Genomic DNA, 25661 nt, shown 5'->3' with positions numbered 1-25661 from the left:
TTTCAGTAGTATTCAAGAAACTTTGCTTTAATATAACTCCATTCCCTCACTCCTCCTTTGTACTATTATCATATCATATAAACTATGTTATAAACACTTCAATATAAATTTGTAGATTTTTAAATGAATAATTTTTAAGAAAATGGAACAGCTATAAACAAAAGTACATCTCTGTTGTCTTTCGTAATACCTACATAGCTAATTCAATTAGTGCTCTTATGTCTTCATATAAATTCAGGGTACTGTCTATTGTCATTTTATATCATCCTGAAGATCTCCTTTGAGATTTCCTGCAAGGCAGGTCTGTTAGCAATTAATTCTGTTTTTATTTATCTGGCAATGTCCTAATTTTTGTAAATTTTTGAAGGATGGTTTATCTGTATACAGAATTGTTGGGTGACAGTATTTCTTTCAACATTTTGAAATGTCATTTGCACTGTTTTCAGGCTTCTGTGGTTTCTGATGATAAAACAGCTGTTAATTTTATTGAGGATCTTTTCTATTTCATTTTTTTCTCTATTTTCAAGTTTTTCTCTTGTAATTTTTAATTTTGTCAATTGTGCTAAATATGTCATATTCTTTGATCTCTTTGAATTTATTCTATTTGGATATCATTAAGATTTTTGAATGTGTTGATAAATTTTTCACAAAAATTGGAAAGTTTTTTATCATTATTTCTTCAAATATATGTGGGTTTTCAGTTTTGTGTTTTTTAGTTTAGTTTGTTTTTTTATTTTTTAATTTTTAGTTTTGTATTTTTTGGCCATTTCATCTCTCTCCTCTTTCTGGTGTCTCATTTCTTCTTGGTTCTTTTTAGTTTCTGTGTCTTCATTCATATTATCTATTTAGTGAGATATCATGACCATATTTCCCTCTAATTTTTTTAGACATGTTTTCCTTTAGTTCTTTGAACATATTTATAGTAGCTGATTTTGTCCTTCTATATTAAATCAATACCTGGGGCTTCCTTAGCAATACTTTTTTTGGGTACACTTTCCTCTGTATATGTGGCATACTTTACATTTGTTTGCACATTTCATAATTTTTCATAATTTTTAAAAAGCAATTAAATAAATTATTTATTTATTTATTTATTTATTTATTTGACAGAGATCACAAGTAGGCAGAGAGGCAGAGAGGAGGAAGCAGGCTCCCTGCTGAGCAGAGAACCCGATGCAGGGCTTGATCCCGGGACACTGGGCTCATGACCTGGGCCGAAGGCAGAGGCTTTAACCCACTGAGCCACCCAGGCGCCCCACATCTCATAATTTTTTGTGGAAAATTGGACAGTAGTATATTGTAATGATAATATTCCTACCTCATCAAGATTTATTGTTGTTGTTGTTTTATATTGTTTTAGTTTTCTCTGTTGCTGCTTATTTGTTTAGTTATTTTCCTGAGCTAATTCTACAGATTCTGTCTTCCATCCTATATGTGGCTAGTCATTTCTCTGCTAGATTTTTAAGAAATGTTTTTATCTTTATTTTTAAATGTGGCTTCCTAGGGTGACTTGTTGGTCAGTATAATTTAGTGGTTAGTCAATGATTGGTCAAAAGATTTCCTTAAATGCGCCTTCCTGTATCCTTCACTTTTTGCCAACAGTAGTTTACATAGTACCTTCAGCTTTCATTTCCTGCTTGGTCATGGCCTCAAGGTCAAGAAAAGATGAGTGACTAAGGATTTTTCTTTTCTTAGATCTTTCCTGGGTATGTACAGAGCCTTGCAGGTGCTCAGCCTTCTAGATAGTCAGAGATATGTGGGAGCTTTAAAAGATTACCTACTACTTCCCTGCTCCTCTGCTAAGCTGAACTCTGTGTCACATCAAATAGCCATCACATGCTGAGAATGCCCATTTTCCTAGGGATCTACAGGTTTGGACAAAAGTTCGAATTTCTGTGAGGGTACTTTTCACAGTTCAAAAAGTAATTGGATCTCACTGTTGTCTGCAGTTCTCCTGGCTTTTAGCTACTGAATTCCAGAGCTGGAAAGGAAAGGGAGATGGGGTTAACTCCCAGGTAAAATGTTACAGAATGTACTGTCTCATTAAGGTTTATTAGCTCTTTTGGATAGATGATTCTTAGTTTGATTTGTACTTTTAGTTAATTGCTCACACCCTGAAAATATTTTTTTCATTGTTTTGCCCATATTTTTATTGTTACTAAAGGAGAGGAGTTTCCTGTGGTCACTGCCATTTTGGAAGTTGATTGCCACTTCTTGTGTCTTAATCATTTTTCCCATGCGTTATTGCTAAGCTTTTCCTTTATTTGGTATTTTTCAAGGTTAATTCTCATATTAGGAAATTATAATCCTTTGTATTTTCCTTATGTTGTAGTGCTTCTAGTAGATGTCCAACAAATAATTGAATGGACTATACTATATATTGCCGTATGTCTCTTGGAGAGCAGAGTCACTCCTTATGGGGAACCACTAATAAACATTGCATTAAATCCTTTTCATGGTACTGTGGGGTAAGTATTTTTAGTTCTGTTTTATCATGGCCTAGAGAGCCACGTAATGTCTCATAATGTCACATGGCTAGTTAAGTGGCAAAAGTTGCATTTAAATACAGATTCCTCTGCCAATTTTAGGAATAGTTTATACATTAAGAGGAAGAACTTTGTCATTTTTATTTTCCTAAATTATGACTACTTGGGGTTTTCTCAGTTCTAAGATACTACATTTTATTCTATAATTTGGACAATAGGTTTTGGACATGATTACACATTTGACCGAGTTTTTATGACCCTATTAATTGAGCACTCAGCAGTGATACTGGGTTAACTTAGCCTTTTTTTCCCCTTGAACTTAGGATGACTGGGTTTGGAGAATACAAAGTGTTCACACAGATAATCAGTGATATTATTCTTTCAAACCTTCTCCTTTTTTAACAGTAAGCACTCAGAGGAGGCTGGCTTCGAGGTGTGCACACTTACCCACATCCTGTTGTCTTGTCAAAAGAACACAGGGAGAGGTGTGCAGGTGCCCCAGGCAGCTTTCCTTGCATCTTGTTACCAAGGCAACAGTGCCATGATTCCCTGTATTTTATAGCTAATGTAGCAGCGGGTTGGTACCCAAGGAAACTTCACACTCTCACCTGTGTCTTACTATCTTGGAAGAACATAAGGAAAACTTCTTGAGTTTGTGGTCATAGGATTATTTATGATTAAGATTACACTCAGACAACTAATGAATCTTTGGTGCTCTTTTTCATACAAAATTCTATTCACAAAAGAGTGTGCCTCACCAAACAGTTGCTACCAAGCCTAAGGACATGTACTGAAACTCTGATTTTGTCCCTGAATAGACAGTCTTGAACTACTTTCCCTATGTCCCAGTTTTCTTTTCTCAGGGAAACAGAATTATTAATGTGTCATGGAGCCAGAATATCCTGTCCCTTTCAAGGTCCTACTAGCTGGAGTAAGAATCAGATTGACAGGAGACCAGTTAATAGGAGAAAGTAACTAGGAGGAGGGGGATGCATTTCATGGGGCAGGTATTTGGTAATGAGACTTTTTTTGTACAGGTGGGTCACTCAGATAAAATTTGTCTCTGGTAATAATCTTATTCTGGGAAAGATTCCCAGTTAGGTTCTGACATGTACTTAAGGGAGGGGCAAACATTTCTCTCGAGCCCACAGGGTGTGGGTTGCCTTCAGCTCAATATCATCTTTATGCCCCATTGACCCATCTTGGGGCCATCTGCCTTTGGCCCCTACCGTATCAGTTATCTCATTGAGTCACGCCAAAGATAAAGAAAGCACACGTGAAATTAGTCCTTAAAGTTATTTAAATGCCAATTTTAATTATTTTAAAGCCCATGCTTTAATTTTGATATTGCTTTATCCGTGTGAAGAAAGTAATCAGTGACCAAGGAGAAGGAACGTTGCATGGTTTGAAGTCAAGAATCGTATTTCTAAAGAAGCATAAAGTAGTTCCCCAGAGAATGGTTATTCGTGCATGGGTATGGGTCTTTAGAGCCGTTGTGTGTGAGGTTCTGGGCTGGCAAATACCATAGTCATGAACGCCGTGTGTTCTTGTCTTCAGCATGCCTCCCTAGCCCCTTGCTTTCAGTGTAAGCTTTGTAGCCATGAATATAAGCATTTATAATGGATATGTTTGTCCTTTTTTTAAGGAACATTTGTGTGTATGTTTAAAGTCCCATTATTCTGATGTACATTAATATTTTATTCAGTTAGATTAGGGATGAGCCACATTTTATGAATAATCTTTGATGAACACACACACAGCTGTGTTTACTCTAAGCTCTACACATTGTGATTGAAGGAAAAATGAATAAAGGTTTTTATGCTAGGAGGAGAAGAGTAACTCCAGCTTGTTTGTATCTCCTAAAGCATTTCAGTCCATCAAGAGCAAGTCAGGAACAACTGTATTTGGAATCCATATGGGTCAGTTATCAGGGTGGATGAAATTACAAGGATGGGAAGGTAACAAGAGAGCGGATCTGAGTAATGAGAGATTTCTACTACATCCTTGGAAGTTAGGCACATACCATTCTCAACCAAGGTCTTGTGCCTTTCTGATCTTAAGCCAGTGTATTTAGTAACACTGGAAAACAACATTTATAATATTCGGAAATCTAAAAGTTAACAGCTGCAAAAAAAATCCATAATATTCTTTATGACCCCTTTTGAATTCGAGAGTGAATTATGCCTTGCCTATAAATAAGGTAAACACCTTCTGTGTTCATTTGATAAACTCTGAGACAGTAGAGACCATTGACCCAATGTGATATCTAGGAGAGCATCATGTATAGATGAAAAGCAGTCACAAATTTATATTTATTATGAATGGTGCCAGCACTATTTCTGTTTCTTAAAAAGGCAGAGTTTTCATTGCCTAGATGAAAAGTGGGCACTCAGTAAATGTTTGCTGAATAAAAAGGTAATGCACAAATTAGAAAGCTTGAGCAGAATGAACATACTGAATTACCACATGAATAAACAGTAACACAGATATCTTTATCAGCGATTTGCTCTTGCCCATGCGTAACAGCAGCAGAAGGTCCCTGTCACATCCCTAAAGAAATAAAGCCTCTCACAGAGACTATTTTCCCAGTATTTGTAGGTCTGAGAAAGATCTTTCACCCGAAGCACTGCTTACACTACTTCGAATATTAGTATTGTGATAAAAGATTAAATAAGAAATTTAATCAGCAAGTATAAATGTAGGTGTGTGCAGATGAAAACGATGCCTTTGAACATGGTAAAAACCGGGGCTATATTTAGCCTAACACTTTTCTCATCCGTTATCCAACAGAGAATCATATTGTTTCTCGTCAGGGAATTGGCAGCTCGTCATCAGTTTCAATTAATCCAATGCTTCAGATAACCTGGAAGGCTTTTGCATTATCAAATATTCCAGCAGCATTGAGACTTTCCTTTTTATGTCTTCAGAGTGATTTAGCATTCTTCTTTTTGAGCAGATTCCCACACGTGTTCATCCCTTGAAACTGAATGTCTGTTGATAGGGAAAGGAACCAGCAAAACCTGTTTCTTTCTGACCCCAGTAGCATCACAGTAGCATCTGAAATAAGTTCACATACACCCATCCACAGGGGCGGGGGAGTGGAGGGGCGGAGACAGTGGTCATAAGGACTTTCTTTGAGTAAATCCTAAAAACACCATATGAATTCCACTTTCCCATGACATCATATTTCCATCTACTCTGGTTAATTAATGTCTTTTGAGAAGCAGCATTTTCTAGATTTGGACAGAGAGTAAAAACCATTGCAGGTTTTGTCAGAAGCTCACCTTTGAAGCATTGGTGCCTCCATCCTATGTCTGTGGTACACACCATGAACTCTGCAAAGCTAGCCCTCTGGTCATTATGAATTTGGCTTGAAATAAACACGTATTTCCTGTAACGTAGATCTTTCGGAAAGAACAATTTCTTCTTTATCTGGGAGTGATAATTCTGATTCTGTTAACCTAGCTAAGTTCTCTTTTGAAAGTAGCATGTTAAAGCAGGCATTAATGGAGAACAAAGGGATTTTTATGAATGGAAGATGGAAGGTTCTCCAAGCTGAATGAGTGTGGAATGGAGTTTGGAGTCTAAGGTGAAAATACATTCTCCGTGAGAAGTTTGAAAGCGGCTTGCTCTATTTAAGAAAACCATAAAGTCCTAGATCATGGTGCTCACTCATTTGCTAAAATGCGTGGCTCCGAAACTGAGACGAGCAGCCTTGTCCCGAGGCTTCCCCTGAGACGCGTGCTCCATGGTCAGGACGCAGAGAGGAAGAGAGGTGGGATCCAGAGTTAGGAATATTGGTCTGGGACGGATAAGTTGCTGACACTGTGAATTTGTCTCTTGTGTTTTATTACCTCTTGTTGCTATAATAAAATTTCTTCACTGCCAATAATGGGTAAATACTCCATCCCAACCAGGGCATGGACCAGAGATGCAGCATTAGAATTAAGGAGGTTAGGATGCCTTGGAAGAAGAAACACTTGTATTTGGAAGGGAGGAAAATATAGGCAAAAAAAGACCTGAACCTGACTAAAGCAGTAAAGTACAAATTCTGTTTCTCAGTTTACCCTCAGCCCTTTTCTGGTGATTACCAAAAATGAATCTGTAGATGGGTGGTGTCTGATAGAATTTTCTCTGTAGATGGAAGTGTTCTGTAGTCTGCATTGTTCGACACAGTAGCCACTAGCCACACTGAGCGACTGATCACTTGACCTGTGAGTCGAGCTGGTGAGGAACTGATTTTCAAATTTATTTAATAATTAACTTGAGCTCCAATTGTCCCATGTGGCTAATGCCTCCTGGATCGGACAGTACGTCTGTTACCTCCATGTTTGCTGCTGTGGTGGTGGACAGGAGGTCATGACTTCAGAAGTACTCCTGCTAATTGGTGCCAAGGTCAAAGAGGGCTGGAGCTGGGAGGTACCACAGTACCCGCTCTTAGCATGGACACTTTCTCAAATAGGGAAGTTGTATTTTCTTTTACAAGAGGGAAGCAAAATCAATCTTTGCTTATCACATAGTAGCAGGTCATTACACAGGACTGAGAGACGAATACAATAAATCAAGGGTTCCCAGAAGTGCATTTAGTGAAAGAGAACAAAGAAGGCTTGTGAAGTTTCTGATGAACAGTGAATGTTTGGCTTTCGGTGTCAAAAATAGCACCTGGATTTGCAACCTAACCTCTGACCTTCAGATCTGATAAGCAAGATAAAAAAAGAGTTTATTGCCAAACCTCAGAGCTGTCAAGTCAGGGTCAGATGAAGCATGGTATTCCTCCCTGATAAAGAATAAAGTGTCTGCACCGAAAAGGGCCGGTCCATTAGACCACACACAGAGAATTAGGTGGGACGAATTTCAAGCAGCAGTCTGAAAGGAAGTAGGGTAGGAGAACTAGCAGGGGAAAAAATGAGCAAGAGTTGGTTTGTGTTTGTGCATAAGAAATAAGACATAAAATGGAAATCACTGTTTTTATTTAGAACATGTCCCCAGGAAATGTGGAGTTTCATAGACTGTGCTGCCGAGAGGGGAAATAAGTACCCCTCTGCAGGGAAATTTGCCAGTAATTATCTGAGAGCTTTTCGAATGTATACATTTTTGACCCAGCAATTCCATTTTTAGAAATAATCAGAACTGTGGTGCCTGGGTAGTTTGCTCAGTTAAGCGGCTGGCTCTTGGTTTCATCTCTGGTCACGATTTCCGGGTCCCAGGATTGAGCCCAACATCAGGGGGTCCATGCTCAGTGGGAAGATTGCTTGAGACTCTCTCTCTCTCTCTCCCTCTCCCTTTGCCCCTCCCCCTGCTCATGCATGCACACACACACTCTCTCTCTCAAATAAATAAACCTTTTTTTAAAAATGTCATTAGAAATAATCAGAACTGTGTGGGATACAACTAATAGCTGTTCAGCGAAGCAGTAGTTATTGTAGCCTTAATTATAAGGGAGAAAAATGATAATTGAATATCTATCAATGCAGGTGTGGTTAAATTATGTTACTTCCATACAAAGGATCTTTATTCAATCAGAAAAAAAAAGATGGGAGAAGCCTATAAATGCATGAGAGTTTATACACCCATATATATTGTTTTTCTTCTTATCTCACTATAATTTAAAAGTATTCTTCAATGTATCTTCAAATTTTCTTAACTATATTTAGAAAGTATTTTCAGGTATATTAATTTCATAATAAAAAGAAAAGGATTTTTTTTTTTTTTTCAAAATGATGCTTATGTGGGTTTGTTTTACAAAACAAACTATTAGCTATTCTGTGAACACCTTCCTTCCTTGTTGTCAAGGAGATCCACTGTTATCTGTTATCAGATGGAGATCATAGTGTGGAAAGTTAACCCTCTTTGGCACCTACTGGAAGACCTACTTATATGCCTTGTATGTCCAAGAGGATCTTAAGCCACACACGCAGTCATAGTGTGTAAGTGGTTCTAGCCATTCATGCTTTCATTTGGCTTATGCGATTTACATTCCTGCTTGCTTATCCCCTTTAATAAGCGAAGAGCTATTGCAGAACTATTCTGCTACAATTACTTGGTGTTGATTGTTTCCTGTGTCTCCTTGGAGAGATGTGGGTCCCTAAATGGATGACTGGTGGTAACCGTCCGTTGCCTCACTCAGGTGGGTGACAATTTGCCATGTATTTTCCAGAAAGTGTTAAGTCAGGACCCATTGCTCTTGTCTCTGCGTCCCCATTTTGACTTCTCAGTTCTTTCTAACAGTACTAAAACAGCAACAAAAAGAGGAAGTGAGACAAAAACAAAGCCCCCCGCCCCAAAAAAAACTTTGACCAAACAAATCCAAACTATAATTTAGATGTGTAAGGGTCATGGGAAGGACTGGAAGCATAAGTCTGGGTTCATACTCATTTGTTTTGATTGGAAAACTGGCCGTGGTTTTCAATATGAACAATCTTCTACCTCCATTCTGGCTGGGTTAACGTGGTATGTACTAGGAAGCCTTTGCAGAAATGAAATGATAATGCCAGGAATGGGCCCGGAAAGAATGTTCTCGTAACAAAAGGCCATGTCAGGTCTTCATCATTTCTTTTGCAGAAGCCAAGTCTCATGAAACAACAACACATATATTCCCAGGAGTGACAGGACATGCCTTTCCTATCACTGTCACTTTGGAAGAATGTACACAAGTCGTGGGAAAATCCAGAAAGCGGAATTTACTGCCAGAATGCAGATACTACTTAGCTCGCCTTTAACTCTTACCCGCCTTCATATGTAGTTTGGAGAGTATAGGTGTTTTCTTAACCTGATGTTATGTGACAGCTGGAGGTGTCACCTGGAAGGGGCTCCTGTGTCACTCACATGGATCTCATCAGTGAAGGTCCTCAAAGCACTCCATAGCCCTGCATAGCATATACCACATCTGAAATCGCTTGCTGAATGTCTGTGTTTTCCACATCCCTGTAAGACTCTTGTTTGCAGGAACTATGCCTTTTTTGTTCACTGTTGTAACCCCTGGGGTTTGGCTTTGTCCTGGGGCAGAGTTGACATTTAAAATGTGTATGTTGAATGGGCAAATGAGAAATGTTGAAGGAAATGTAGAGAAAAGAAGACCTCACTGAAAGGGAGGTTAAGAACCAGTGCTGATAGCTATTGTGGACATTGCTGCTATAAACATTTGGGTGCACGTGCCCCTTTGGATCACTACGTTTGTATCTTTAGGGTAAATTCCCAGTAGTGCAATTGCTGGGTCATAGGGCAGTTCTATTTTCAACATTTTGAGGAACCTCCATGCTGTTTTCCAGAGTGGTTGCACCAGCTTGCATTCCCACCAACAGTGTAGGAGGGTTCCCCTTTCTCCGCATCCTCGCCAGCATCTGTCATTTCCTGACTTGTTGATTTTAGCCATTCACAACTATGGAAAGAACCTAGATGTCCATCAACAGATGAATGGATCAAGAAGATGTGGTATATATACACAATGGAATACTATGCAGCCATCAAAAGAAACGAAATCTTGCCATTTGCGACAACATGGATGGAACTAGAGCGTATCATGCTTAGCGAAATAAGTCAAGCGGAGAAAGACAACTATCATATGATCTCCCTGATATGAGGGAGTGGTGATACAACATGGGGGCTTAAGTGGGTAGGAGAAGAATCCATGAAACAAGATGGGATAGGGAGGGAGACAAACCATAAGTGACTCTTAATCTCACGAAACAAACTGTGGGTTGCTGGGGGGAGGGGGGTTGGGAGAAGGGGGGTAGGGTTATGGACATTGGGGAGGGAATGTGCTTTTGGGTAAATTGGAAGGGGAGATGAACCATGAGAGACTATGGACTCTGAAAAACAATCTGAGGGGTTTGAAGTGGCGGGGGGGTGGGAGGTTGGGGTACCAGGTGGTGGGTATTATGGAGGGCACAGCTTGCATGGAGCACTGGGTGTGGTAAAAAAATAATGAATACTGTTTTTCTGAAAATAAATAAATTGGAAAAAAAAAAAAAAGAACCAGTGCTGATAGCAATGTCACAATAGCCAAACTATGGAAAGAACCTAAGACGTCCATCAACAGATGAATGGATAAAGAAGATGTGGTATATATACACCATGGAATACTGTGCAGCCATCAAAAGAAATGAAATCTCGCCATTAGCGATGACGTGGATGGAACTAGAGGGTATTATGCTTAGCGAAATAAGTCAGTCAGAGAAAGACAACTATCATATGATCTCCCTGATATGAGGAAGTAGAGATGCAACGTGGGGGGTTTGGGGACTAGGAAAAGACTAAATGAAACAAGATGGTGTCGGGAGGGAGACAAACCATAAGTGACTCTTAATCTCACAAAACAAACTAAGGGTTGCCATGGGGAGGGGGTAGGAAGAGGGTGGTGGGGTTATGGACGTTGGGGAGGGTGTGTGCTATGGTGAGTGCTGTGAAGTGTGTAAACCTGGCAATGCACAGACCTGTACCCCTGGGGCTAATACTACATTATATGTTTATAAAAAAAATTATTTTAAATAAATGAAAAGAAAAAAAGAACCAGTGCTGATAAGATGACATGTCCAGTACAAAGTATTATGGGTCTATTTGCTGATGTTCACCATTAATCTGCACAAAATAATAACACCAACATCAGTAATAATACTAATTACTATTTATTGAAGATCTCCAATGTAAGCCAAGGCCTTTCCATTCCTGATGCCATTAAAATTTTGTAAGAACCATGCAAGGCAGTATATGCTCATTTTGTGGATAAAAAAATGAAGTGCAGAGTATTAATGTTACTCAAGGTCACAGCTGCAGGGCACATAGTAGGCTCTTGCCAAGAACTCATTCCAAAAAAGAATAAAGTGGGTGAACCAAAATTGAATCAGTTCTTTGAATCCTAGAGCCTATGTATATTTTATTCACTATATTCCAGAAAGATAATTTAGATGAACTCTATCTATGGAATGCACATACCTACGCAATACGGAGCTGGCTTTTGTGCAACAGGTTTCTGCAGAAACGACTTAGCTGCTCTAGGAGTGATTCTCAGGCCTCCTACAATATGAAGAAAGGAGGTGCTCCAGATGATGGAATGAAGCTACCGCAGGGCAGGCTTCCTGGGGGCAAAGCTTAGGGCTATGCTCTCTCTTATGGAGAGATAAATACAACAACAAACTCTGCCAACGGTTTCAGCACCTTCTTGACGAGAGTGAAGACCAGCACACAGGCAGCTCATCCCCCAAGGAACAGCAAGGCTGAGGTGGCAGCAGGAAATTCAGTGGAGACCAAGACCACATCTGAAAAAGAGGAGCAAAGCTCTGGGAGAGTCGCTGGAGCGGGGCTCCCCGGAATCTCCGGGGCAAATGCCCGAGGAAAGGGCCAAGGCCTTGACGTCTCTGTGGGATTAACTGGTTTGTCACTTTCTAGCCACGGGTGGAAAATGTGAACTCCGAGCAGACTTCTGACATTGGCATGCTGAAGCCTGGCTCTTGGACCTTGGAAACTTGTCTGAAGGAAGCGGACCTTGAAAGGATGGGCGGTTTGAGCAGCAATGCAGCTTCTGGTGGAGGCGCAAAGTAAACTTAATTTCTGCGTTTTTTTTCCTTCATTCTCAGTTCCAGGTCATTGAAAAGTGCCGCAGGAAGTCATTGCTTCTTGCAGGATAATGCCTCTGTGTTCACCTTGCAGGCTGAGCTTATCCTTCCATGCTAAGTCCCGTTCCAAGAGACCAGCAACGGGGAAGGAACTCAGTGCTTACCAGGACTGACTTGAAACAGAGACCCACGATGAAGAGCTAAACTGAAGTCAGTGGGTTTTGTGGGCTGAATGGTGTCCCTAGATTCCTATATTCACAGCACCTCAGAAAGTTACCATATCCGGAGAGAAGGTTTTCAAGAGGGGAATAAGTTGAGATGAAGTCTTTGGGATCGGCCCCAAATCTACCACGACTGGAGTCCTTGTCACAAGAGGAGTTTAGGACACACTGTGCATGCTGGAGGAAAGGCTATGTGAAGACACAGTGAGAAGACATTTACAGGCCAAGGAGAGAGGCCTTAGGAGAAACCAACCCTGCTGACCTCTGATCTGGGACTCGCAGCCTCCAGAGCTGTGGGAAAACACACTCCTGTAAGCCCCATCCTGGGGTTGCTTTGTCATGGTTAAGACTAATATAGTGGTCTAAGGTTTTGCAAATACCGTGTGAGGCTTTAGGGCCAGTAGAGCAGGGGAAGGGGGAATTGCAGACTACCTCTGGCCCCAAATTCTGCCTACGCAAGTGAATGAAATAGTCAGATTTTAGTGTGCTTTAAACTCATGGAAAAGCAGAATGCACATTGTTCTGTTCACAGAGAATATGTAACAGGAATGATAGTGAGGTCTATTTACAGAGTGTTAATTGTGTTCCAGCCTGTGTTCTGAGTGCTCTACAATAGCCATTCAGTCCTCACTCCAGCCCTCTGAGATGGGTAAGGTAAAGCACCCCATTTTATGGATAAGGAAACAGCCCTACAGGGTTGAGTAATTGGTTCACAGTTACTCAGCTAGAGGCAGGGCTCCGGCTCTGACAGAGGAAGGGGCTCACTTAGGCTCCAAGGTGTTGAGAAGTTGTTGAGAGTTATAGAACAAGAGAAGCAGCAGCAGAGCGGGGGCTTATCGGCTCCTCTGCATTCAACTGTTGTCTTTTCACTGTTCCTCCCGGACTGCAGTGAGTCAGACGAATGGTGTTGTTATTCCGCCAATGTGTTTTCATCACTCTTTAGAAAAGGAACAGCCTGTTAAAATCAGGAAAGTTAAAACATCAGTGGAGAGGGCTAAAGATGTCCTTCGTCAACTTTATTTTTGCTTAGAACTTTCCGTGCTCATTTCTGAAACTCTTCAGAGAAAACCTTCAGTTTATGCTGAGTATTTATTACACATGATTGATCTTACAACTGGAATTATGCCATGATATAAGGCTGCAGTAATCCTTAAACACTGACTCATAGGCCCAGCTGGTGCTTAATTTGTATTTGCAATCAGCAGTGTAGAAACACTTCTTTTTTTCCAGACTGAGTAAACATATGAATCCAGGATCAATATAGATTGGAGACTGTTTACAATGAACAAAGCATGAGTTCTATGGTATTGTGGGGAAGAGAAAGGAGAAGAAAAGCAAGGGCTCTTCTCTAAAACTCCTCCAGGTGCTTTCAGGTTGAAATGTCGGACTAAATTGTTACAGAATTGGAAAATTGTGTATAAAAAGGTCTTTTAGTGCACCTGTGGTAAAATATACACACATACAGGGAAAGAAGCTTTTGAGAACAGGTATTTGTTTTTGATTAAGGGTAAGACATTTGATGAAGGTTCAGATATTTGCCAGACACCTTACAAATCAGCTTGAAGATGACACATTTTTGTGTGTTTGTATCTTTATCTCTTTTTGTGTTCAGAACTATTACTGTGCATTCCATGGGAGGTATAGAAATCTTTCAGACTTAGGCTGACCTTTTAACTGTATATATACTTATTTATTCCATGTCCTCTTTATCTATTCAGAAATACTTACGACATGCCTCCTGGTGTTCTAGACTGGAGTTATGACAGTGGATATGACAAAACCTGGTTCCTTTGCCCAAAGATCTTAGAATCTGGAGAGGCAGTGAGTCATCAGACAATCAAGGGAATGCAACGTTGATGAATGCCATGAAGAAGTTAATGGTAGTCTAAGGACAACAGCTGGGCCCGAGTCTAAAGCTAGAATTATTTCCCAGATGCATTTGCAGAGGTGATATGAAATGCCAAAGATGAAGGATGAAAGTTTAAAAAGAAGAGTTGCACACTGTGCCAGAAACTTTTCCTTTCACTATAATTGGCTTTGGGTTCATTATATTATAGAAGTGATTCTATAGCTGTTGGGAAAAAGTATTCTAGCTCTTAAAAATTGCTTATTCACTACCATTCACAATGCCATTAAATTCCTAATAGATCAGGAGAGGGAGTAATTTAAAATGTTCTCCTATTTTGTCTTCTGGACACCCAATGCCATCCTTGGGATCTGTCAGAGCACCTTCAGCAGAAGGAAAAATCAAGGGAAAGCATGGAAAGCCTGGCTGTTTTCAGCCCTTCCCAGACTCCACTCATTGTTCTCAGATCTTTTCCTACTCATTGAGCTGTTGTTAGGATGATGTTGTTTGGACATATTTGTACCTGACTTGAAGGTATGGTTAAGGGAGAGTGAGCTCCTTCCTGAGAGTTGAGAGTTAATTTAGGCTCCTTGAAAACTAAATTGATGTTTTTTCATGTGGAAACAATGAGTTCTTTCCTTCTCAACTTATGAGTAGAAATTCATTTACTGACCATAATAGTCATTTAGCCAGTAAATGTATGAAGCTATAAAAAGGCCCAAGGGAAGTCAGGGTGCAAAGAAGAGAAGATTTTGAAAGCCAATAAAAATGACTGTAAGCAAAAGCATTTCTTGTTTTCAACTGGTGAACTTTGCTCTGGCAAATTGGACTCTAGCCAGATAACCATGGCCACTGTATATTAGTGGAATTTTTTTTATTGTGTTGTGACATGACTGAAATAAATTTAATTAGAACTCATTATCAACATGGAGAGGCTTGAGTGGTAACAAGCCAGGATTTTTTTTTTCAGTATAGCATAGTGTCCTTTATCAATTATCAGTATCTGAAGTCTGTCCTGCAAAAATAAGTGAAATGGAATAGAAGTTAAAAGTACTTCCATCTGATAGTCAGTTTGTAATTTTCAGAGCCACAAAGTATAGAAGATAAGACTTCTGGGGTTTTCTAAGTCTCTGATGGCTGGTTCTGAATCCTATCTAAATGGTTACTATGTGGTCCGAAGGAGGACTGACAAATGATTCACACTTAAGAGAGAAAAATAGGGAAATATTCAGACGTTAGGTTCCAGGAGGTTGGAGAAGATGTATTTTTATGTTGGCTAAACTTTAATCAATATTAATTTAGAAAATCAGATGTATTCTTACAGAATAAAAGAAAATCAGTGAAAAGACAAGAGTGTAAGTGCACGATATTCAAGCAAAACCATATCTAATTGTTAGGCTGAGAAATTAGCTCCATGTGAATTATTTTTTATGAAATTGAAGAGATTTGTAGATTATTCAATACTCAGCTTTGTTCAGAATGCCGAGTATTAGAAATCACTGTTGTAGTCACTGTTTTTCTCCAAGGGAAGGCAACTAAATAAGAGTGATGAGGTTTAGAAGTAGGAAATTTTTGAGGACCAATGATCTTATACTAAAATTAATAAATGAAGTGGAGTAAAATACATCCTGGACTGGAACTCAAGAATAGAAGCTAGCTGGCTTTTTTTTTTTTTTTGGCTCCTCTTTAAGTTCACTTGAACAAACATGAAAAATGGAGATAATTATGCTTTTCTACCACCCTGTCGCACCAAGGACAAACAAACCAATATATAAGAAGCCCTTCATGGCCCTCAGAGGAAAGGTAATGTAAATTCACAGGATAACTTCAAGCCTTCAGCTCACCTCTTACTCAGTGGAAACACTCACCTCTTACTCAGTTAACTCTTGACATGGGAGCCTGGCAAGGTGTCCTATTGGAATATGCCATTCAGGACTAAGGAAATTCATGGACTATAGGATAAGAAAAGTGAAAACATCTGTCGTGTAACTCTTAGAAAAGCTCTTGCAAGGCTTGAAACTATTCTCCAAGCTGTATGGGACAGCTCAAGGCAGGAGGTTATCTTTGTAACTGCCTCCAGTCATCGTTTTCAGGCTTCCGGTAGCCATTTTGTGCCCAGAGAAATGTGGTCCCACATGATTTCCCTACCATGTCTTATGAGCTCTAATTCTTCTTGTAGTCAACATATAGGCCTGAATGTGGTTACATAAATGAAGGTCCTATCTCAGGTAGGACTTCCTCAGCAGAAGAAGAGTCTCCATGCTTGCCTACCACATGGATGAATGCGAGAGATGTTTGTCTGCCTTCACTGTCAGAGTTATTTGAGAAGACGTGAACGCTGAAGAAAGAAAAGTGCCACTGCATTAGGAATTCTCTGTGGGAAAATGCTTTGCCTCATGCCTTGAGTCTGTTAAATTGCTACAACTCTTTGGGAAAGGAGTTAGTTGCGATGAATCAAGGATCGTTAAAATGTTTAAATCCATCTATTTAGTCATCTCATTTATTCTAAAGAAATAATTCGAGAGAATATAAAAATTATATGCAAAAGATACTAAATTATATGTTTATTATAAATTTTGGTGCAATAATATAGGAAGTGGAAGTAAACTAGATACCCAGAAATCACTTATGCTCATGTCACTCAGAATACTAAGCAGTCATTTCAAGTTATCACTATAAAGGTTGTGTGGTTTTGTGAATAAATGTATACAATACTTAGCAGAAAAGGATGTAAAAATGATAAAAACAAAGTAATTGCAAAAATGTATAAATATTCATGCAAGGAAAAATGAAAGGGAAGCAAACACAAAAATATTTGCTAAATGTTCATTTTGTTCCATGTTCTGTTTGAGGAACTGTGAGAAATCAGTGAAAGAAGACTGATAAGGGCACAGTTCTCTTGACATTTACACTTAGTGGAAAGAAATAACAAACAAGTAAATATCAGAGAGTGACAAATGCATTGAAGAAGGTTATTATAGATTACAGGGAAGGGGTTATTCTAGATTGTAGATTCAGGGAGATCTCTCTGAGGAGAAGGACTATCATCAGAGATCTTAAAGTTCTTGTTATTGCTCCCTCCTCCATGCTCTTCTCAGCTGCCAAAAGGGAATCATTATCTTCACTCCTTGTGAGAGGGGATTCCTCAGAATGGGGTCATTCTTGTATTCAGGGGCTCAGGTTTTCTCCCATAGGAATAGAGCACCTAGAAGCTGGGCTTGTTTGCTACAAGTCCTTCCCTCCTATGTGGCATTCCTTGTGAGCACTTCTCTCGTCAGTCAGCTTTGTGAGGCCCACCCAAAGGCCATCTGCCGATGTGAGTTTGAGTTCTTGAGTTTCTGGTTCACCTAGTCACCCATCCTGAATTAAAATGCTAGTCCCATATGGAGAGCACTCAACCTTGCACTGTATTTGGGATCACTTCCATTTCCTTCTATGCCCCTGTTGTCCTCTTTGAATGCTGCTTTTCTCTGGCTGGTGACCTCCAGTAGGGATCTGGGAATGGGGAGGTTCAGTCCTGAGCAGTCCCTCACAGCTGACTCAGGTGCTAAAGCAAGCTGCCTGTCTCCTTTAGTGGTGGACTATTTGTGGTACCTGGGGTGGGAGGAGGACCTGTGGTACACTGTGCCCTGTTGAGCATCTATAGCAGAAACAGCAGAAAGAAAGATCATTTTCATATAAAATTGCTCTTTTTCATGGTTTTCTCATGTTAAGATTGGATACTTCTGCCTCTCCTTCCCCATTAATAGCAGACTCACAGGCCATGTGGTCATAAAGCTATTCTAACTGCTCAAGTCCAGCAGTGAGGTGACCTTGCTTTTGGGTTTCTGTCCAGTGTGTAGGTGGCAGCAGGCCAGGTGACTCAACTCTTATCTTGTCCAGTGCACAAACCTTTCCCTCTGTCTTTATGACTGTAACAGGCCTGCAGTTCTGCAAAGAGAGTTGATAAAACCCCAGGTTTACAGCCACCCACTAGACTGGGAATTTGCATGGAGCTGTGAACTGAGTGGGTAGCCAGTTGCTGGTATTGCTGTATGAAGTGTTCGCCCCTCATCTGTCTTGAGACTCATACTATATTTACAAGTGTCTAACTTGTATTGGGGAGGAGACACAGCACTCCCAGTGAATCTAAAGCATTAAAATAAGGCTATCCCCTTCAACCTTCCCAGCCCCATACAGGCTCTCCACTGGTAGCTAAACCAGTATGTGCCTTAACCACAGAGCTAGGCTGCTCTCACCATGCACAGCACCTTGTGGGGAGGAGCGAGTTCTTGGATGGGCATTGGGGTGGAGAAGGAACAATGAGAGTATCATTATCTGGTGACCTTTTCTGGAGGAGACAGATGGGCCCCACTGGGGAAGGACTTGCGTGGTCTATCTAATGTAGGAGTTGTCTGTAGATAAACTGCTGATACCCCCCACCCTGTCTTCCAGGTATGTATTGTGAGAATGAATGTGTTCTGTGTAATCATCTGCACTGCGTTGAAAACCATAAAACTAATCAGGTCCTCCTACCTCTCAGTATCCTTTATCATTCTCTAGTCCTGCCTCATCTTCAACAAAACAATAATCATACTAACAATAATCTCCTTTGTTTGGACTTTTAAAATAGCTGTTTTAAAAAATTAGCTGTATTAGTAATAACTAAGTAATTAGAAATTTCTTATACTTTCTAAGGGGAAGCATCTTATTCTTAAAGTTTTAGCTTTGAGATTGAATTTTTTGAGAGTATCCACCCTGGGTAATTTTAATCATTTCCTTGTTTATCATCCCCCCTTTTTCTTTGTCCTCATAGCTGACTGTTTCTGAGACCATGCTTGCCTCACACCTGCTTGGTATTCTGGCTCTGTCTCTTCTTATCAGAATGCTAACACTGTGCTCACTGCAGCCTCTGGCCAAGACTTTTAAATAACCGTATAGAATTTTTCCAAGGATATATGCTACATTGCATTGTCCAGGATTTTTTTCCCTGCAGAGGATGCTCTTTTGGCCTCTATAAATCTTTTTTAGTTTTATTTTATTATGAATATAACATATTCTATAAATCCATGACTCATTTTTAGTTGCTTGACAGGCTGTGTATTTAAAAGTTGTTTGGCAAGGAACCAATGTGATGCATATTCAGTCATCTGGTCCACCATCTGTCACAAATATGCTAGTTGGTTACCATTAAAGTTTGATCCAGATTGATTCATAGGGCTTTATAAGAATCTACCTTAGAACATAACCTCAAAATATAGTCTGTCCAGCTTGTCTTTACCATAAAACTCACTCAAACACACACACACACACACACACACACACACACACACACACACACACGCTGCTTTTTGGTATGCTCAAAAGATCAACTTGGGCAAATATCGCTATTATGGATTACAGTCTGGTTTGCTTGTATTATATAAACATAAGCTAACTATTACCTCACTAAAGTTGTTCAATCCATATACCATCTCCGTCAGATGAGGCTTAAAATATTACCTTCTCCAAAAAGTCTTCCATAATTTTGACCTGGTTCTAATAGTTTTCGACTATATATTAACAGTGTACCCTGACATTCCATGCGTATTACATTGACCTAATGGGAAGATGTTGGAGAGGCATTATTAGAGGGTCATGTCTATAGCTTCTCTATAGTGAAGATGTGATCTTTTATGGGAGTTGGGCTGAAAGATAGACTCCAACCATTTTTTCCCCTCTGTATGGTCATGCCAAGAGAAAGAACCTATTTTCTTCTTCAGAATGATCCCTCTTAGAAACCAGTCTCCATACTGTGAGAAGCCCAAGCTCCATGGAGAAGCCGTGCTGCTCCATTTGGCATCTCACGTGAACTCCCAGCTGAGAGCCGGCATCCACTGCTAGCCCACTTGACATTCCAACTGAATAAGCCCCGAGATGACTTTGGCCCATTGCTGAAATCACAAGGAGCAGAGAACCATGACATAGACAAGTAATGACATAGTTGTTTTTCTACACTATTAAGCTGGACACTAGATAGCAGTAGATAAATAAAATGCCTTGTAAGGACCCCATGCCTACCGTGAGGCAGGGTCTCCAGTGAGCAGGTACCTTCTATGGGGAAAAATAAGCACCAAGCCTGAGCATAAGATTTACCAAAGGATTTCACCATGGGCCTTTTAATAGCTGGGGTCTCCCAGAGAACCAAAACTCTGTCAAAGTTCCTCACTCCGGGGCAGGGAGAAGTGGATGGAATTCTATGAAAACCTATGAAGATTCTGTAAATTCTTGCTCCTACCCAGTATTATTCCTACACTAGTTCATACATCATTTTTATATTTGTTTTATAACTTTTCTGCATATTCTTCCCCATTTACATTTAAATTCAGAATAATGGGAACAAATATGGGCTGCTTCTTATGGTGTCATTTTGACACTACTTTGGGATGTCCTGTGGCCTGTTTTTCTTCCTGTAAAATGGGAATAGCAATACCTACTTGCTGAGATTGTTGTAAGGATCAAGTGAACAGGACTGAGTGTTTTCTATAATATCTTAAATACACTTAAAATTTATGTTTTATATCTAGGGTTTTGCTATATTTTCTCCCTGTTTCTTATTTTGCTTTGTATTGTATATTACAGAGATGTGACATGTTTAAATGACAAAAATGTTGATTTAGGCTTGGAAACAGTGTAATATTTATCATTTTTTCCCTGGAGGATTTGCTGGCAGTGTATAAATGAGTACTTTCCCTCAAATAATAAATTATAACACCACAACAGTCTGAATAGTCCCAAGGCAAATAGTTTCCTGAAGTGAATGTGATTAAACTCAGCAGGAGGTGATGGATCACTGACTTTGCCAAGTTTGGATACACAACTCTTAGAATGGCCTTCCTGGTCAGGCAAGGTTCAAGTGTTACAGACGGCTCCAGTAGATAAGTAATGAAACTAAACAGAGTAAGTCTCTTCAGGAGACAGAACTTGGAAATGCCCCTTTTGTAATCAAGTTCAAACTGAGATTTGTAATTTCTTATTGTCTCCTATTTTCACATTACTTAGAAATGAAATCCAGTTGAGCGAATGACTCGAATGATGGTGACTTGCGAACCATGCCCATGGCATCTTTAAAAATGATCTCCGCAGTACTTAGTGTGCTTCCTTTGGCTTAACGTAGGAAATCTTGTCAGAACTTAACTGTGAGGGGATTATATTTGTGAACTTCTCAGTTGTTCTAATGTTCCATGTCCCATGAAACTGACTCTGGAGGAAAACTATGTACTATGTCCCAGGCTGTCTTGACTTGCATGCCATTAAAGATAAGAGGGTCAGCGCCCTTCCAGATTTTTCCTGCTCTTAAAGGAGCCTAGTAAAAGACAATTTAACTGAACAGATGCAGCATGAAGTTGTTTTAATATAAAAGAAATTTTTTTCTCTTACTTACTCTTACAGGTTTCCTCAAGGTTTTTGAAACTGAATTTAATTTACAAAAAAGGTGGGGAACACCCGAGTTTTCCAAGTGTGTCTGTGTATTTTATAGCTCCAAGTTATATAACTGCAAATCACCCCGTACTTTTAAGCGTTGGGAAGAGTGGATGAGTACTGACTCCCTTCCCAAAGAATGTAATCTGGAGGCACCCAGGGAAATGAAACAAGAAGTAAATCACAGGAATCACTGGACTCACTATTCTTGTCCACAGCTTCAAAATCACTTGCCTCTGGGTTGGAGGTGGGAAAGGTCTTTCTCCCTTGCCCTTTCCCAGGATCTTGAACCAACACTGCAATATACAAAGAAAAGCTAAGTTGCTCTTTTCTGTGTCAGGGCTCTTCACCTGCTCCTCCGCCTGTCTGGAATGTTTCTGACTATTCCCACCCGAGTTCCTTGTCCTCTGCCAGGTTTCAGCCCCGATTGTCTCCAGGTAGAGAAGCCTTCCGTCTGATCAATGTCTTCATCCTCTTCTGTACCTCACCCTCTCTCCTGGCTCTGTAGAAGGTATTCATTCCGTAATTATCTCATCTATAGGCCATCTCTTCCACTAGAACATAATCTCTCCAAAGGGAAGTAGATAGTTCTGGGGGAAATAGATGAATGAGGTAATTTTGAATAAATGGATGGATGGGTGGATGGATGGATGGACAGATGGATGGATGAAGGAAGGAAAGAAGGAATGTATGAGGCTGAGGTAGACCAGAAGTTATATCTTCAGGATATGCTTATAAAACTGCACTTTATACAGAATCATGGGGGAAAGGTAGTTTGTGGATATACAGAATCTTTATGGAGACAAGATTCATCTCCTGATTTTCTGCTTGTGGCTCACTTATCTGACGGATTTTCTCTGGCTAGCCTTTAGATTCCAGAACACCTCCTGCCACCACGTAGAACAAGTCTTGATTGCCTCTGATTTGATATGTGCTCTCTGAACACTCATTTTAATATCAGTTAAGCTAGACATAATTGAGAAGGGAGATGGGCTGCTACGGATACAGACGCACGTATCCCCAGAACAAACACAAATAATGAGCAGGGGAAATTCCATGCATTGCCATGAGGAAAAACATTTTTTTCTTAGAAACGAATGATTGGAGTTGGAGACCTTGCTCCTTCCTTTAATTAAGTCACATGGTCTTTTTGAGCCTCCCTCTCCTTGACTGTTATGTGCAGATAAGAGCAACTGCCTGAACTTGCTCTTGGAATATCTGTGAGAACTGCATGGCATGAAAAGCTCTTGGAAAACTATGAAGCTCTCTATCTATAAAAGGAATTGCTTCTAGAACATAATTTACATATTATGCTCCATAATATATAAACCAAAGCCTGTGAAGTACGGACATAATATACAACGTTCTCACATGGTCCTATTCATGGAGAAAGTCAGCATTATATGCTCAGTCAGTCAACATGTATCAGATATTTCTATGTTCCAGGCTCTACAGTTGACCCTGGGGGAATAAGATGGAGTATGTGTCTCCGGAGTTGACAGTCCAGTCGAGAATATGAGCCAGGAATGGCAAATGCGTGTAAGTGCCTTCAGCGTTCATGCTAGGGGAAGTACTAGGGATTCCGGGAGGGTTGCTGGGAAACACTTTTAAAAGCAATAGATACCACCTGAGACCTGAAATAGGAAAAATGAGGTTAAAGGGCAGGAGAAAGAATGCTTTCTTTCTGACTTTTTTTTTTTTAAAGATTTTATTTATTGATTTGACAGAGAGAGATACAAGTAGGCAGAGAGGCAAGCAGAGAGAGAGAGAGAGGAGGAAGCAGGCTCCCTGCCGAGCAGAGAGCCCGATGTGGGACTCGATCCCAGGACCCTGAGATCATGACCTGAGCCGAAGGCAGCGGTTAACCCACTGAGCCACCCAGGCGCCCCTTTCTGACTTTTTTTAAAGTGAAGGCATGAATACAGAAGAGATCATAGAGATGTTGCGGGAGACCAGAAATTGTAGACCTGGACGAGTCTCCCCGTGTGAGATTCGGCATGGCAGGAGGTGAGGGGGGGAAGCTGGACCCGAGCCAGGAACTGAGGGAGTTTCAGGATTTTTGTGAGACCGAAACGGGGATCTCGAAGGCTTTCGAAGGTGGTGGGGAAAAGGGAAGTGTTCCTCTGCCTACAGTACAGCAAATAACTGGGAAGAGGGAACCCAAGGCCTTAAGTCAGGAGGTGGAGAAGGGTGGTGTCAGCGGGAGTGGAGAGACGTTGAGTGCTTGGTTTATGGAAGGCGGCAAGTGAGACCCCAAACAGGAGTGTCCCCTGCCCTATTCTGGGTGGGGCTCTTCCTTTCATTCTAAGGGTCAGGGTCTCCCTATACTGATTTCTCTTGTGTCTTCAGACTTCATTCTAAACTCTCAATCAGGAAGTAGATGACAATTTCAGAGTGGCTTCACTATTTTTCTTGAATCTATACTTAAATATCCCTTTGGGCTTAGAAAGAAAAGAAGCCTGATGTAATAGACATTTTTTTGCTGTGGCTTCTTCTTCCGAGAAACTTAATAGAAAAACTGTACTTTCTCTCCCCTACTAGAAACAAAGTGTCTAAGTTTCTAGTTATCCATAAATCTTGGGGGTTATCTGATTATATTTAGCAAGAGAGAAGTTTTAATTGTTGCTCAAACTATTGGAACACAGTAAATGCATTTAATGCTAAAATACTTAATATTATTTACTGTTTTGAATTGATGTGTTAAAATATGTTAGGAAGCAAGAGTCATTTTATAAAAACATAATTTCTTGAGACTGTGGATGTCAGAGGAATGAGAGAGGCTTGTTTGAATAAATCCTCATTATCCATCTCTTTTCATAAAAATAAAATGTGAGGAATACATAAAATGTACAGACATATCTGGTTCTTTCCACTTTCCAGTTGCTTAGATTCCATGTAAGTTCTAAGGAAATCCTAATGTGAAAACATTAAGATCAGGACTTAGATTGTTAGAGAAGAAAAATTACAGAATATTAAGTAGGCACTTTTACTGAACATTTACTATTAGTCAGGTGTTGCCGGTAGGTGACAGAACTGAGATTTGGACTTAGGCCTGACCTGACAGTCTATGGTAGGCAGTTACCCTACAGTTTAACCCGGCATTCCACAGGCCATAAGAAGGCCTAAAAACACACATTTTGCTGATGTTATGTGACCTTGTGTAACATTTTCATCTTATTTGTCAATTAATTGCCAACACTTTAAAATCAACTTACTTCACACATATTTTTGAATTTTGTAGCTTTTTAGAAAAAAAAAGTGAGCTCTGACCTGGGTATTCTTTTGTTTTGTTTCGTTTTTAAGAAAAACAGGTCAGTTGGGTCTCAGCTTCAGAGTAGGCTAGCAGAGTATAGTATAATACTGTGTAAAGTAGATTATATCCTGTACTCTTCACTTTAATAATAATTTAATAATTCTCACTATTTCTTACTGTGCTACTGTCACTGAGGCCAAGTGTCAGTAGTCCTTAATGATGAGTGTTTGCTTTACAGTTTTGCTTCAGACAGAATTAGAAAGTGATCTTTTTTATGTATTTAGGTTTCTCTACTGTTTAACAAAACAAAAGAACTAAATACATAAATAAATAAAGAAAACCTAAAAGGTACAAAATGCAAACTGGCACAGCCAGTTTGGAAAACAGCATGGAGGTTCCTCAAAAAGCTAAAAATAGAGCTACGCTATGACCCAGCAATCACACTACTGGGTATGTCCCAAAGGATGCAAAAATATAGATTCAAAGGAACGCATGCACCCTGATAATTATTGCAGCATTATTAACGATAGCCACATTATGGAAGCAGCCCAATGTCCATCGACTGATGAGTAGATAAGGAAGAGGTGGTATATTTATACAATGGAATATTACTCACTTAAAAAAAAATGAAATCTTGCCATTTGCAATGACGTGGATAGGGCTAGAGGGTGTTTTGCTAAGTGAAATAAGGCAGTTAGAGAAAGACAAATACCGTATGATCTCATTCCTATGTAGAATTTAAGAAACAAAACACATGAACATGGTGGGAAAAAAAGAGAGGCAAACCAGAAAACAGACTCTTAACTATAGAGAACAAACTGAGGATTGCTGGTGGGGAGGTGGGCGGGGTGATGGACCAAATGT

This window comes from Neovison vison, chromosome 7 (assembly GCF_020171115.1).
Source record: "Neovison vison isolate M4711 chromosome 7, ASM_NN_V1, whole genome shotgun sequence".
Classification (NCBI taxonomy): domain Eukaryota; kingdom Metazoa; phylum Chordata; class Mammalia; order Carnivora; family Mustelidae; genus Neogale; species Neogale vison.
This window is presented reverse-complemented; position numbering follows the sequence as displayed.